Source organism: Falco cherrug, chromosome 5, assembly GCF_023634085.1.
Source record: "Falco cherrug isolate bFalChe1 chromosome 5, bFalChe1.pri, whole genome shotgun sequence".
Classification (NCBI taxonomy): Eukaryota; Metazoa; Chordata; class Aves; order Falconiformes; family Falconidae; genus Falco; species Falco cherrug.
This window is the reverse complement of record NC_073701.1, coordinates 6,015,769-6,029,577: the sequence shown is the minus strand read 5'-3', so window position 1 is coordinate 6,029,577 and position 13,809 is coordinate 6,015,769. Positions and strand designations below refer to the sequence as shown.

The following is a 13,809-nucleotide window of genomic DNA, read 5'->3' as shown; positions in this document are numbered from 1 at the left end:
TCATCATCTTCACAGCCTCTGCTGGACTCTCTCCAGGAGTTCTCAGTCTCTCTGGACCTGGGGAGCCCAGCACTGGACACAGCGCTCCAGATGCAGCCTCACCAGAGCAGAGCAGAGGGTCTCGACCTGCTGGTCACGGTCCTCCTAACGCACCCCAGGACACCACTGACCTTGGCCACAAGCGCACACTGCTGGGTCATGGGCAACCTGCTGCCCACCAGGACCGCCAGGTCCTTCCCCGCAGAGCTGCCTCCCAGCAGGTCAGTCCCAGCCCATACTGGTGCGTGGGGTTGTTCCTCCCCAGGTGCAGGACCCTGCACTTGCCTGTGTTGAACTTCATTTGGTTCCTCTCCACCCAACCCTCCAGCCTGGCCAGGTCTCACTGAAGGCAGCGCAGCCTCCTGGGGTACCAGCCACTCCTCCCAGGTTGGTATCAGCAGCAAACTCGCTGAGGGTGCGCTCAGTCCCTTCGTCTGGGTCATTAAGTTGAACAGGACTGGACCCAGTACTGACCCCTGGGGAACACCAGTAGCTACAGTCCCCCAGCTGGACTGCACACCACTGGCTGCCACCCCCTCAGCTCTGCCATTCAGCCAGTTCTCAGCCCACCTCACTGCCCACTCATCTAATCCATATTCCTATGAGAACATTATGGGAGATGATGCCAAAAGCCTTGCTGAAATCAAGGTAGACAACATCCACCACCCTCCCCTCATCTACCCAGCCAGTCATTCCATTGTAGAAGGCTATCCGGTTGGTCAGGCATGATTCCCCCCTTGGTGAATCCATGCTGTCTACTCCTGATAACCTTCTTTTCCTCCACATGCTTCCAAGATAACCTCCAGGATGAGCAGTTCCATCATCTTTCTAGGGATGGAGGTGAGGCTGACCAGCCTTCCTGGGTCCTCCTTCCCACCCTTTTTGAAGACTGGAGTGGCAGTGGCCTCAGGCACCTCTCCTGTTCTCCATGACCTTTCAAGATGATGGAGAGTGGCTCAGCAATAACATCTGCCTGCTCCCTCAGCACTCGGGGGTACATCCCATTGGGGCCCATGGATTTGTGGGTGTCAAGTTTGCTTAAACAATCTCTAACCTGACCTACCTTGACCAAGGGAAAGCCTTCCTTTCTCCAGACTTCCTCTCTTGCCTCCAGGGTCTGGGAAACCTGAGGGCTGGCCTTGGCAGTAAAGACTGAAGCAAAGAAGGCATTCAGTAATGCTGCCTTTTCTGTATCCTTCAGCACCAGGGCACCCACCTCGTTCGGCAGCAGGCCCACATTTTCCTCAGTCATCCTTTTCCTGCTGATGCACTTGAAGAGGTCCAGCTCACACTGCTTCTGACTTCTTGTTCCCTCTCATTTTATCCCTGCTATTTTATTTGCTGGTACAGGAGGAACTGGTTTTTCAATGACCTGCATTGCTGGTAACACTGAATTATGCAATAATGCTACTCTGCTAATCATACTACTGTATAACTTCAGGTTGGTTTTGACTGGAAAGTTCCAAAATGAACGAGGCACACGGAAGGTGTTCAGTGGCATCACCACAGTGTCACCACACAAATGTCTGCTTCAGCTCTAACACACAAACAGATATCCATCCAGACAAAGAGGGGCCAGGAGGAGAAAGAGGGAGATACTGAGAGAGCAAAACAAAGCAGGAAGGAGGGAGGGAAAGCAGGAAGGAGGGAGGGAAAGCAGGAAGGAGGGAGGGAAAGCAGGAAGGAGGGAGGGAAAGCAGGAAGGAGGGAGGGAAAGCAGGAAGGAGGGAGGGAAAGCAGGAAGGAGGGAGGGAAAGCAGGAAGGAGGGAGGGAAAGCAGGAAGGAGGGAGGGAAAGCAGGAAGGAGGGAGGGAAAGCAGGAAGGAGGGAGGGAAAGCAGGAAGGAGGGAGGGAAAGCAGGAAGGAGGGAGGGAAAGCAGGAAGGAGGGAGGGAAAGCAGGAAGGAGGGAGGGAAAGCAGGAAGGAGGGAGGGAAAGCAGGAAGGAGGGAGGGAAAGCAGGAAGGAGGGAGAGAGAAGGAGGAAAGGATTTCAGAGTACTACTAAGTGAAAGACCTATTTATTAAACTTCATGGGACATGAAAATGTTTTGAAGTTAAAATCTTGTACCACCAGATGAAGGATTTAACTCTCCCTTTCACAATTTAGCCCCCTGTCAATGGGAACTAATGGCCCAAGCCCCAGTACAAAACCATGGAAGCCAGGTGCCTATTGGGTTTAAAAAAGACAACAGAATACAAAAATGACCAGGAGGAGAAGCAAAAATATTCACTGTCCTGAGCTATCCACTGAAGAAAATTAACTTCCCAAAACAAGCACCAGTCGTATTAGAAGATCAGTACTTTGATCTGTCTGGCCACCTTAATATTAACATCTGGACAGCTGAACCGCTATTTATTCTTTCTAATGAAGGTAAACTAACTCACTGGCACAGACGAAATAATTTAATACCAAATTTTGTTCCATGTGGCAAAAATGCCAAGTGTCACATCCTCCAGATTTTACAAGATGATCTGCACTTAAGAGGAAGAAGAAAATCAGGATAACTGACAGGACAGTTTCTTCTTGGCTTCCACCCTGGCAATCAATACAGCTACACAGACCTGAGCAAAAAACATGGTGGTTAAATACCTTCTTCTGAATCTCAAAATACTTCACTGATATCTATTCCTTGCCCATACTTTTTTACTCCCAGTGGATGGTGACGTTGTCTTTTTCATAGAGGAGGTGTCAGATCATGGCCCCTGGCAAATCAACACAAATCACTGACGACATGATGTAAACGTGTGCTCTAAGAAACAGAATTTTAGCATCCTGAAGCCCCACTCTTAAAGCACTGAATTAGGAAACCTGCTGTGCCAGTGTGTGGATTAAAGAGACCAATACTTGCACATCCATTTTCAAAAAATAGTAAAGAGGGAAGGGAAAACATTATCTCTCCCACTTTTTTACCTTTTATACAGAAGAATCAGCACACTGGCCTTGCATTGTTAGTTTTACTAGACTAGCTGCTGAACCACACAGTGCATATGCATTCAGCTAAACATACACACACACACGCACAATACTGAACTTTGTGCTGGCAGCCAGACTGCAGGAACCCAGGTCCCATGGGCAGCAATCAGCTACGAAGGAACAGGAAAAAGTTAGTGTAATGATTAACTAGCCCAGTGGGCTGACAAGTAGAGCAGCAGTAGTACAGGTTGCAGTGCTGGTCACCTCTCCCTCTGGAATGCTGCTGGATGCCTGCAATTAAGCGAAGTACAAAAAAACCCCAGAAATGTAATGTCAACACAAGAAAGAAGCTGAATTCCTCCTCTTGAAATGTCCACATAAGGAAGACATGCAGGAGCAGAGATTTTCTGCTAAGCTGGATGTTGAAAGAATATGACAGACTCCAATATCACTATTTGTCCAATATGTACGCACAGGTTTTGGTGAGATTAATACGGTTATCTATAAGATAAGATATATATCTTATAGATATCTTCTATCTATCTATAGATATAATAGAGATTATATAATCTATAAAATAAGGTGTAATCTATAGACAATTATTCCCTATACAGCAGCCAGCAAAACTAATGGCAACCAGCAAGTATCAATGTTGACAGCTGCAGCCGTGGTTAAAGTACATCCATTTAGGCGAAAGGCTAAACCATGAGTATCCCTATAGCCAGTCAGGGAAAAATCCAAGTCATCATCGCTGTTCCTCCTCCTTTGGTGCTTTTACCCTGCAGTCCCCAGCAAACTCCAGAAATTCTTTCAAAACTCTTTCAAATTATTTTAAAGCAGCACATTAAAGGTGAACACACTGCAACACTCACTGTATTTCTCTTGGTGCTACCTCAGTCAGCATTTTGCAGAGGCAATACACTACTGCCTGGACTTCAGCTTGAAAAACCAAAATCCATCTCTGTTTTTTTCTAGCTTTTAATGATTTACCTTCATCAGCCATGGCAGAAATGACAATCAAATACTCAGCTTTGTTTTTTTATTTTCCAACAAAAGCATTTACTGCTTATTTAAGAATACCTTGAAAGAAACTATTTAGAAAAAAAAAAAAAAGGCAAATTCTTTCTTTCAATAAAGTCGACTTTCCCTCTGAAAGGCTTTGTTCTGTGTGTGGATTATTCCTTTATTTTAATTATTTTGAAGTGCCTCTTTTTGAGTGGGTAGGAATTAAGTATCCACAACACCAAAGTGGGCCCTAGAATTAGTTGTTGTAAACAAAGGTTCTGCAGTGCCCTAAATCTGCACAAGTAGTACAGCTGGAGTATTTTGGATAAGTTTTTCCATAAAGAGTACTTCTGGGGACCCTGAGAGCTATGGGACCCAGGCCCATGAGCATGTATTAAGGGACTCACATTGTATGGACAGGTCATATCTTTCTAATCATGAACACATGTAAATCCTTCTCCTCACTTTCCAGGAAATCAAAAATGTTGCTCTTAGTTAAATGTAGAAAGCAAAATCCCACCTTGAAGAGGCTGGTACCAACTAAAGCAACTGACCAGAAATTTTGATCTGTCACACAGGAGGATTTATTAGGACACAATGACCAAGTGATAGAAGAGAATGCAGAGAGCTAGAACAACATATACAACTAGGCATGTTATCAAAACCAAGTAACAATCTTTCATAATCTCTCTAATCACAGCACGCTCACACACACATATACAGGTTTGTTAAGTATTTTCAGCTCAGATACCTTTCTGTTTTATAGGTATACTCACTAAAAACAACAAGAAGAAAACAAGCTAAAAAAGACCTAGGAAAACTTCAGATGGGAAAGTTTGGACACAGTTATGTGCACACATTGACAGAAAGAAGGGGAGGAAGCAAATCTGGGGAAAATACGAAGGATTATCACTTTATAAGCTGTGGGCACTGACTTGAACAAGGATTCCAAAAATAAATACATCTAACATTTAAATCCCTAGCTGTATTTTCAGTAACACTTTCTCCCATGACTTTATGTACACTCAAAACCAAAACCCCAGCAGCTAAACACCCACAGCCCTGAGGAATTTCAGTTCTCAATCTCAAGAAAAGCTATTGTCCAAACCTGCCACTGCATCCATAGGCTTCTACTACCACATTCTGATTTAAGGACACAAATGCAATAAAACTAAAACTCAAGAGAGAGAAAGAAGTTGAAGAGTTTGCACTACCCATTCCTTCACAGATATTGAAGGAGTCATATAGGCATCTGGAAAACCAGCAGATATTGTCTCTGGTAAATCTTATTTCGTAAGACTCCCCACTTTCAATTTGCATTCCTGTGCTTTGCACATAGTTCCATATAAATTTATAGCTCCTCTGCACTGTTGCCCATAGTTACACCCGGTATTTACAGGTAAACCTGCAACACTGTTTGTCCATGGAGGTAAACAAGAAAGGAAGGAAAACAGTACGAAGGAAAGTAGGAAAACAATTCTGCACTTACTCATCTGTAGTTGGTGGTTACATCTTAGGAATAGTTGCTTTAAAATACAAGTTGTTGAGGTTTGATTTAAAAATCTCTGTCAGTTTTGACATGAAGGTGAAAGTATTGCTGTTGGCTCCAGAACAATCTGCATATCTTATCACTAAATAAAATGTCTGAGGTGTGCACCAATCTGATGAAATTATAAACAAGAGTCCACACAAGCACACATGCCTTCCTGTTTGATTTCTGTTCTGTTCACTCCTCTATAATAAATTATATGATCATCTCATTCTAGCTGGAGGTTTAACTGTGCATGTAAAAAGGAAAATGATAGCAGTCTATTCTTTTTCACACTTCATAGCTGAGAACCTGGCAAAATTGTGGATCTTGGGAACAAGCAGCGAAGCTTATTTCATTACCATCTACCTCCTCTTTAATTGCCACAAAATTGGTGGAAAAACCCATGTATTTATGTATTTTTAAAAGTAATTTCCCACACTGAAAATAAATAAATGAAACTACACCTCTTTTGCTACAAAGACTAATATACACGCTTAACTTTATGTACTGCAATTAATCTCATCTATGTCAACAGGATTACTTATAACACTGTAAGTGAAATACATGTGTAAATCCTTGCAGAGTCATGGCCTGAATTGCCAACAACATTACGAGGCACAATTAAATGCCTAGGCCTAGAACGGCCATTCAGAAAGATTAGGAAAAAAAAACACCTTTAGGCATAATAAGTAACAAAATCTACTCCAAGGAGTGGCTACGGGAGAAACTACTAAGGAGTCACCTTCCATTAGGAAATTCACCAAATCCTTCCAGGAATTCACCTTCTTCCTCTACCAGTTATCACCTTCATTCACCACTCCTTTCTCACTCATCAAATACCTTTCTCCCTGTCCACACATCTGCTGCTGCCCCTATGTGATGAAGGAGACAGGAGATACATCTTAATCCTTATTCTTTTGTGCAGTGAAGTAGATGAAAGCAGAGTCTGCCCCTTATACTAACTAGCAGAGTAACAAACAGCTCATGTGCTAATTAACAGGGCTGCGTGTGCAACTGCACGGTTTAAAAAACTTTGCGTCTTAACCTGCTGCTGAACTGTTCCCATGCTAGTGTCTCACTGAAAAAATTATTTGCCAGTAAACTCTATGGACAATCCCTAACCTGTTAGTGGAGTTTGTTACAAGAAGCTGCTCATCAAAACATACAAACCGGACACCTAAATTGCCTAACTCTGTCTCCTGATGAGTAGCTTACCACCTGGTTTCTTCTGCAAATACTCATGAATGCTGCATCAGAAGTTACTCTCTGTAAATTATCTAGTTTTTGACTGAAATCCATGGCTTCCACAAACACTTCCACTTGTAAATTAACTCAGTCAGAAATATTAACTAAAATGCCAGGAAAACAAACTCAATCCTTTAAAAGTTCAAATGACTATTTGTCACGAACATTTCACCTCTACTAATGAACTGCAAAAATGAATGATAGAAAATGCAAAACTGTATTATGTTTAGCAGTTAACATTTTAATAAGGAAGAGATTAGCAATTTTTAATACCTCCAGTGCTTTGTTATATACAGTAGCACAATAACTGAATATTTTAATTGCTAATTATTTAGACCTCATTCAGTTCTCACTCAGGCAAAACTCCCATTGAGGGACTCTTGCCTGAGAAAAGAGCTACAGGATTTGTTTTACTGTAATATGAAAAAACTTTATATATCATAAAAACTATCAAGTTATAGTGAGACAAAAATCATTAAATCCTTAGCAATATTAAGCCCTACTGTAAGTCCCACTGACTCTTAACGCCACTGTTTTCATATTAAGTAAAACAGATAATTGCGGTTTACCAGTTGTAACTTACCTGTATAATTTATGCCCAGATATGCTGGTGCTCTTATAGAGGTCTAATCATGTTTTGAGTCATCTTACCGTATCCCTGCTTCTCTCCTGTGGGAAATCTCAGTTCACATGTGATAAGGAAAGAGCATTTCCAAACAATTACAATATCAACACCTTCAGAAACCCCAAAACTTGCATTTGGTTTTACCTTTTGACTTTGGACTCCAAAAGGGTTAAGAGCAGCTCTCAACACTTCTTTCTTATGCTGCTGTAAAGAAAAGAAATGCTTATGGTTAGGGATCTGCACACACAACACCTTGAGTTTTCGTAACAGTCAAACAGCTAGGCGCTCAGTGGGGGAAGTGGGTAGAACGCTGTGTGTATATATAAATTTATAGCTATCCAAATGAAGACAAGCAAACTCCGACACGTTGACATTTGGTACACAGGTGATGAAAAAAAAATATCTACATGTACTATTATCTGAAATGTCATGACATACACATCCTTCAGAGCAAAAACTTATACAGCTAAACACCAGTTAATAGGGAGCAATTTCCAAGACTCCATGCTTAAAAAAACCACCCAAACCCAAAATAACTCAGGTTTTCCATTAAGCGGTTTCATTCCTGTTAGAGGTAAAACAAATGGGTGTCACCACAGAAGTTTTCCCACTCATGTTTGCCATTCAAATGCATTTGCGGAAAAAGTTCCAGGTAAGTACTCTAACAGGTCAAGAGTTTGAAAAGGTTCTCTTTTTTCTTTTTTTTTTTTTAAATGAGAAATTGTGTATAAAAACTTTGCATCTTTCAACTATAAATGGCTTTAATGACTAAAACGTTCAGAAAACCTCTCTATAGGCTGCATTTTGAAAAAAGAACTAAAAGCAGACTTAGTACCATATACAGCTAATTACCAAAATGTTCAGGACTGGCTGCCAAACAGCTGAGGAAAGAGTAAGTATTGTGCAGGCTGAAAATAAGACTTGGGCACTCTCCTTCCACCAGTTCAGAACATGGTTTAGGGACCTTATGGGATTAATTTCCAATTCCCATTATGAGAGGCTCCCTTAGATGACAGTGCTCAAATCCACCCCAGCCAGGCTCCTTGCCTCCTCGCAGGAGCAGCGGGATCCCTTCATTCCCCTCGTGCTGACCCTCCACCCAAGAACCTGTGTCCAAAGCTAATGCCAGCTCCGGTATGGTGGGGCCGGGCTAAGCCTACTGGATTTCTTAGATCCTTCGCTGGTGAGGGGTTTTCTAAAGGTATCTGCAAAGACATTTTATCACTGAGATTACAGGTAAAACCAGACTGCTTAACAGAAAAGAACTGATCTTTGAGGCACCCTTACTCATTTAGAAAGGACACAAAGTATTGCTTTCTCAAATGCAGAAGATGTAACGCCAGCAGGCTTTCAGCCTGCGTGGTTCCATGTCTGACTTCCCAGCAGTTCCTGGCTACTACAGGGATGCTCCTGTTGCTTTCTCAGAGACACGCTCGCAATTTCTTTTCAGATCTGCAGCCTTTCTCTTACTTTCTGGGTGCTTTCCACCTCTGATCACCACGATCAAAGGATGCCCCAGCTTCAGTATCATTTTTCATCACCATCTAATTTCCTTATGGTAATCCCCCAGCCTACGTAGGTCAGCCCCGAGTGCATGCGGCATGGGCTGTTCGGCGGCAGCTTCCAGCGTTTTCAGGGAAGGTTTATTTTGCTCGAAGTAAGGCTGTGTAGCATGTGCTTCGCTTTGGTAAGGTCTGCAGTTGCCTGGACAGACACGTGGGATGGCAGCTGTTAGCACTTTCCAACATTACACAGCCACGGTCTGGAACAGCCTGTCAGTTCTGCACAGACAATGAATAAAGCAAAACAGAAGGCCTAAAATATTGAGTAATGAGAATGGGATTTTGACCTTTAAATGCTGTTAGATGTACCGCACGAGGGTATGTTTGATTTAAGCGGTACTATTAGGGATGAAACTGTGCTGTTTGCCGAATGTCTAACTCATCTAACCACCGAACCACCCTGTCCTCGCCGGCACACCGTGCTGCAACAAGCGGTGACTTTGCTGAGCAAGCCCAGCAAGAGAGGCTGGCACCGGGGAACTGCTGATCAGGTTCTCCCACACTTTCTCCCAAGGTGAAAGAGGCTATTTTCTATTTTAAACCCACTGATCAGTCAAGCCTGCGGCAGCGCTTAGAAATTACCTCCTCAAGCTCTGCAACAGATTAAATCAGAGTCGAAAGTCGCAGTTTCTCTTCTCCGACCTACTGGCATTTGAAATGTTGTACAACTACCCACGCTGTACACAGCTGTCCTTTGTCAGTTGTGCTTCTTGCCAGTTAATGTTATACAAGAGTCTCTATAACTGTTACAGTTACTTGATTTTCACAATCACTGATCTACCCTTTCTAAACACTAGAATGCCCGAGTTTAATTAATGGCAACATTTCTGCCACAAAGTTTTAAAAACTAATTTTATATATGATTTAAATTTATCAAGCCTTATACTTGCGATGGTCATTTGTTGGACCAAGACAGCTACTAGAGCGTACCATAGCCAAAATTACAGGCCATTAATTTGTTTTTCAATTCCAACCTCCACATTTACATTTCATGGTTTCACTTCGATCAACAGCTTATCGGTGATTCAAATTACCTCATATCAAGTAATACCCTCTAAATCTGATGCATTCATATGATATCAAGGAAGTGAAAAACGACAATGCAACTCAGGAAACCACTTTTGGCGTCCACCTCAAAGCAAAGCCCACGTACTACGCAAAGGTGAATACTCCACAGCACAGGCTCACAATGGTCTTACTGACCTCAAAGTCACAAATATATCACATTCCTCAAAGAGGTTTGAGGTAGATCACGGCAATCTCCTAGAAAAAAATTGCTTTCAAGGATGAAGTAAATTAGGTACACTTAGTAGCTCTGCTTCTTAAAATATCTAACCAGCACAAGACCTACAACTGAAATCAGAAATACAGAAATGGATAACTTAAACAGTCGTAAATTAAAAACGCTTCTTCTGTTATGCCCATTGCTTGTACCATAACAACAGCATACTGTGCTGCTGTTCAAATGCAAACAAGAAAGAATTATACATACTTGTTCATTTTCTTATGTTCATGCCTTATAAACTGCATGGCCTTCTGACATTTGCTATCAATGAAAAAAATCCTCTTCAGTGAACTATCATCAGATCAAGTGAAACTGAGATAAATACATTCTGTTCAAGAATATGTAAAGAATGTGTCCATTTTATTTACATTTTCTCTCAAGGTTATGGAGCTTTCAGGGTGGGGGGAGAAAATATCATAGGATGATAACTGTGAGGATCTTCTATTTTTCAGACTCTGTATTTAAAGAACAAAATTCAAAGAGTAATATAAATTATGTTAGCATCACTCCAGTTCAATTCCTTCCAAACACAGTCATCATACATACAAACTAAACTCTGGTAGCAAGTGGATGAAAGGAATCACTGTTGATTAATGCTAAGAATATAGAAGCCAAAAGGATTTCAGACAATGATTCACTGTGAGACTACCAGTAAATCTCTTGGTCTCTTTTGAGATTCAGTCAACCTGGCACGAACATTCGGTGAAGTATGCCCTTAGCAAAACGGACAATGCATCACAGCAATGCTTTTTTTTAAAAAAATAAAATTAAAAAAAAACCAACAAACTTCTGTGTGAATTTAATGCTTATAGAAAAGCATAATCCGGCAGACTTAGAGCTTGAAATCCTCTCATTTCCAGGACAGTACTTCTAGCAGCAGAACAGCTTGACTTACACAGGCTCAGCACTACGCCTCAGCCTTGAACTGAGGGACCGTGTTAAAGTGGTCATGTTTGACTCTGGTTCAGCCTCTTGCATTGGATTTAACAACCACAGAACAATTACTATTGACTGTAGTAATGTTCTGTGTGATATGGACTTGGGTCCACTGAGAAGCAGAGTTGAGATCTCCTTAACTTGTTTCAAGAGTCAAGCTTGTCTGACGGCTGAGTGGTGGGGGGGGGGGGGTGGGGGGAGAGGAATAAATCAAATGACTAGCATTAAATTCCACGATAAAGACAGATGCTGGAGAATTTTTAAAGACAACTGCCCAAAGTAGACCACTGACCTGGCCTGCAAGTATCAGACAATGAACTGTATATGAGTTGGATTTTCTGAAGTAAAGGAAGCTTCACACATACATGGAAAAAAATTAAACAGTGTTACTGTAGCATACTTAACACATGAAAAAGTCTTTCAGAAAATAATTTAAGTTCTCTGTGCACTCCTAATGTCTATTTGAAAAGTACTATCTGCCCATACTTATCTCCATAGGAGACTTGGATTAACTGTCTAGGCCCAGGATAAAACACCCCTTGAAGGCAACAGTCAGGTGATGTAGAAAGGGGGACATCTGTGTCACTACCTGCCGGGTTAGCCTCCTCTTAACTTTATGTACCATGACTTTACTTATAGCGAAACCATCACCTAGAACATATGAAGCAAATGGCATTTTTAATATTAGAGGTACTAGCAACTAGCCCGGGCCCTTCTTCAGAAGGAAATACCAATGCAGACGGTGAATTAAAACACACCATGGTAACAGATGAAGACTTCAACTGTCAACAAAATCAGGCTATTAATTCTCACATAAACAGTCTTTTTAAATCTTTGCTTTTTAATATACAGTCCAAAGATCACTCTCACTTTTCAGCAGCTTTTGTCTTTTAATGCCAATCATTTCAACTGACTTTTCTCACTACCCTGTGCTTTTTCTCCCCTTTGGAAAAGGTGAGTGAAAATATCAAATGATATCTTACTCTGCCAAGACCAAAGGAACAGTTCAAACAGTCAAAAAAATCAGGCAATGACTTTGCTTAAGGCAGGGAGGGAATGTGATCAGCAGTGGGGTGGATCACTGCCTGGCAGAGGAGGGAAAAAACAAATTCAAACCCAAATCTCTTCTCTTTCTCTGTTTCAGACTATGCTCAGGTCTAGGCTATGTAAACAGCAACTGAAAATTGCTGGATGGAAAACACAGAATTATTTTGCTGCTCATCACGTTCTTTTCTCAAGCAACAGACACTGAGATTCAAGGGGAATCTGGGACACTACTGGCCTGTTTGTCACCACTGAAAGCAAAGGTGACCTGACTGATACGCTGGGACTAAACTAGCACCCGTTCACAGGATGCAATCACCTAATGGATGGATCTACACGTGTCTGGGAGAGCAGCTCACGCTGCTGCTGGCCTCTGTACCTCCTCACACAACAAAAAAGATTTCAGACTTCACGGCCATCAGCTTACAACCTTTCCCCAGACTGTAGCTCACTGACACAAGAAAACAGATACACAGTGTGTCCGTTATCTGATCTTTTCCTTCGAATTTCCCGTCTATTTCTGAAACAGAACAAGGCTGAAACTTTCCTTTGACTGAGATGAACCAAATGTCACCTCATAACAGACGACTCTGTCCCTGGTCACCGGCATCACAAAGTAGGAATCAAAGGTGCTACTTTCTTCCAAAAAATCATTATCACCTTTAAAATTTAATTCCATCAAAGCACTAGAGACTAGTCTGGGGCAATGCAGAAGGGAAGCGAGAGATGACAATTCTCCCTCCTCTCCAGAGACTACACATCCCTACAGATTTTGCTTCCTGTGCAACGCTTAACTCCTTGATGACTTTTCTCTCATGATCTCCTCCCTGGCAGAAACTTCTTCAAATTTAAAAATAAGAACATGAGCCAAGTAAATAAAAATAAATAAATAAAGCTCAATGTCTATAAAAAGTACACAGACTAACCTGCTTAATTATTAACAAGTAAACACAACAAATTCTGAATTATTTACTTAATCTTTTTCAGCTACAAACCTCAGACTTTTAGAGCATGAAATACATGCTTTATTTTAGGACACAAAACAGACATTTTATAGGGCTGTGGACTTTTTTTTTTTTTTTTGAGGTGAGGTTGTTTTGAAGAATACACATTTCTTATTAACCCCAAAATACCTTCCTTTCACTGAACCCTGGTGGAATTTTAAATACAGAAATGAAAGTTTTAGTATAAAGATCCTGTATTCACGTGTTCACTAGTGAATGAGCCAGCTGTTTCTGACTTGCAACTGAGCGAAAACAAGACTCCTGTGAGGCATATGCACCCTCTCCTGTTTCTGTACCTCCGCTAGGGAGATGCTACATGCAGAGGGAGAACCTGGTGATGGCTCCAGTCCCAGGTACAATCCCTTTTTTTTCTTTCTTTTTTTTTTTTTTTCCTTCTTTTTTTTCTTTTGAATAAAGCTACCCTGCTGAAGTAACATCCTCTGTGCCAGAAATAAAATAAAAAGGTCACAATGCCACCGGCCTTTGATGATCCAGTAAGATGCTGTTCTAGGTCTGACCTCCAGCTGAGTCTAACTTTATGTTCCTCCTCCCTCTGACACATCATTCTGCGTAACCCAGCGCTGATGTGACGCAGCCTTCCCTGGCGATATGCTGAAAA

The 13,809-nt window shown here is 41.7% G+C and overlaps 1 protein-coding gene across 7 annotated transcripts in view; it reads right to left on the bottom strand.

The window, feature by feature from the left end:
• ZBTB20 (zinc finger and BTB domain containing 20) overlaps nucleotides 1–13,809 on the bottom strand; it is a 519,668-nt gene that overhangs the window by 422,752 nt on the left and 83,107 nt on the right. For 6 of the 7 annotated variants that reach the window (XM_055712470.1, XM_055712467.1, XM_055712471.1 and 3 more), the window contains one exon: nucleotides 7,504–7,563. The gene's annotated coding sequence lies outside the window, so the exon portion shown is untranslated. The remainder of the gene's footprint in view (nucleotides 1–7,503; nucleotides 7,564–13,809) is intronic. The other variant, XM_055712468.1, reaches the window with a different exon arrangement.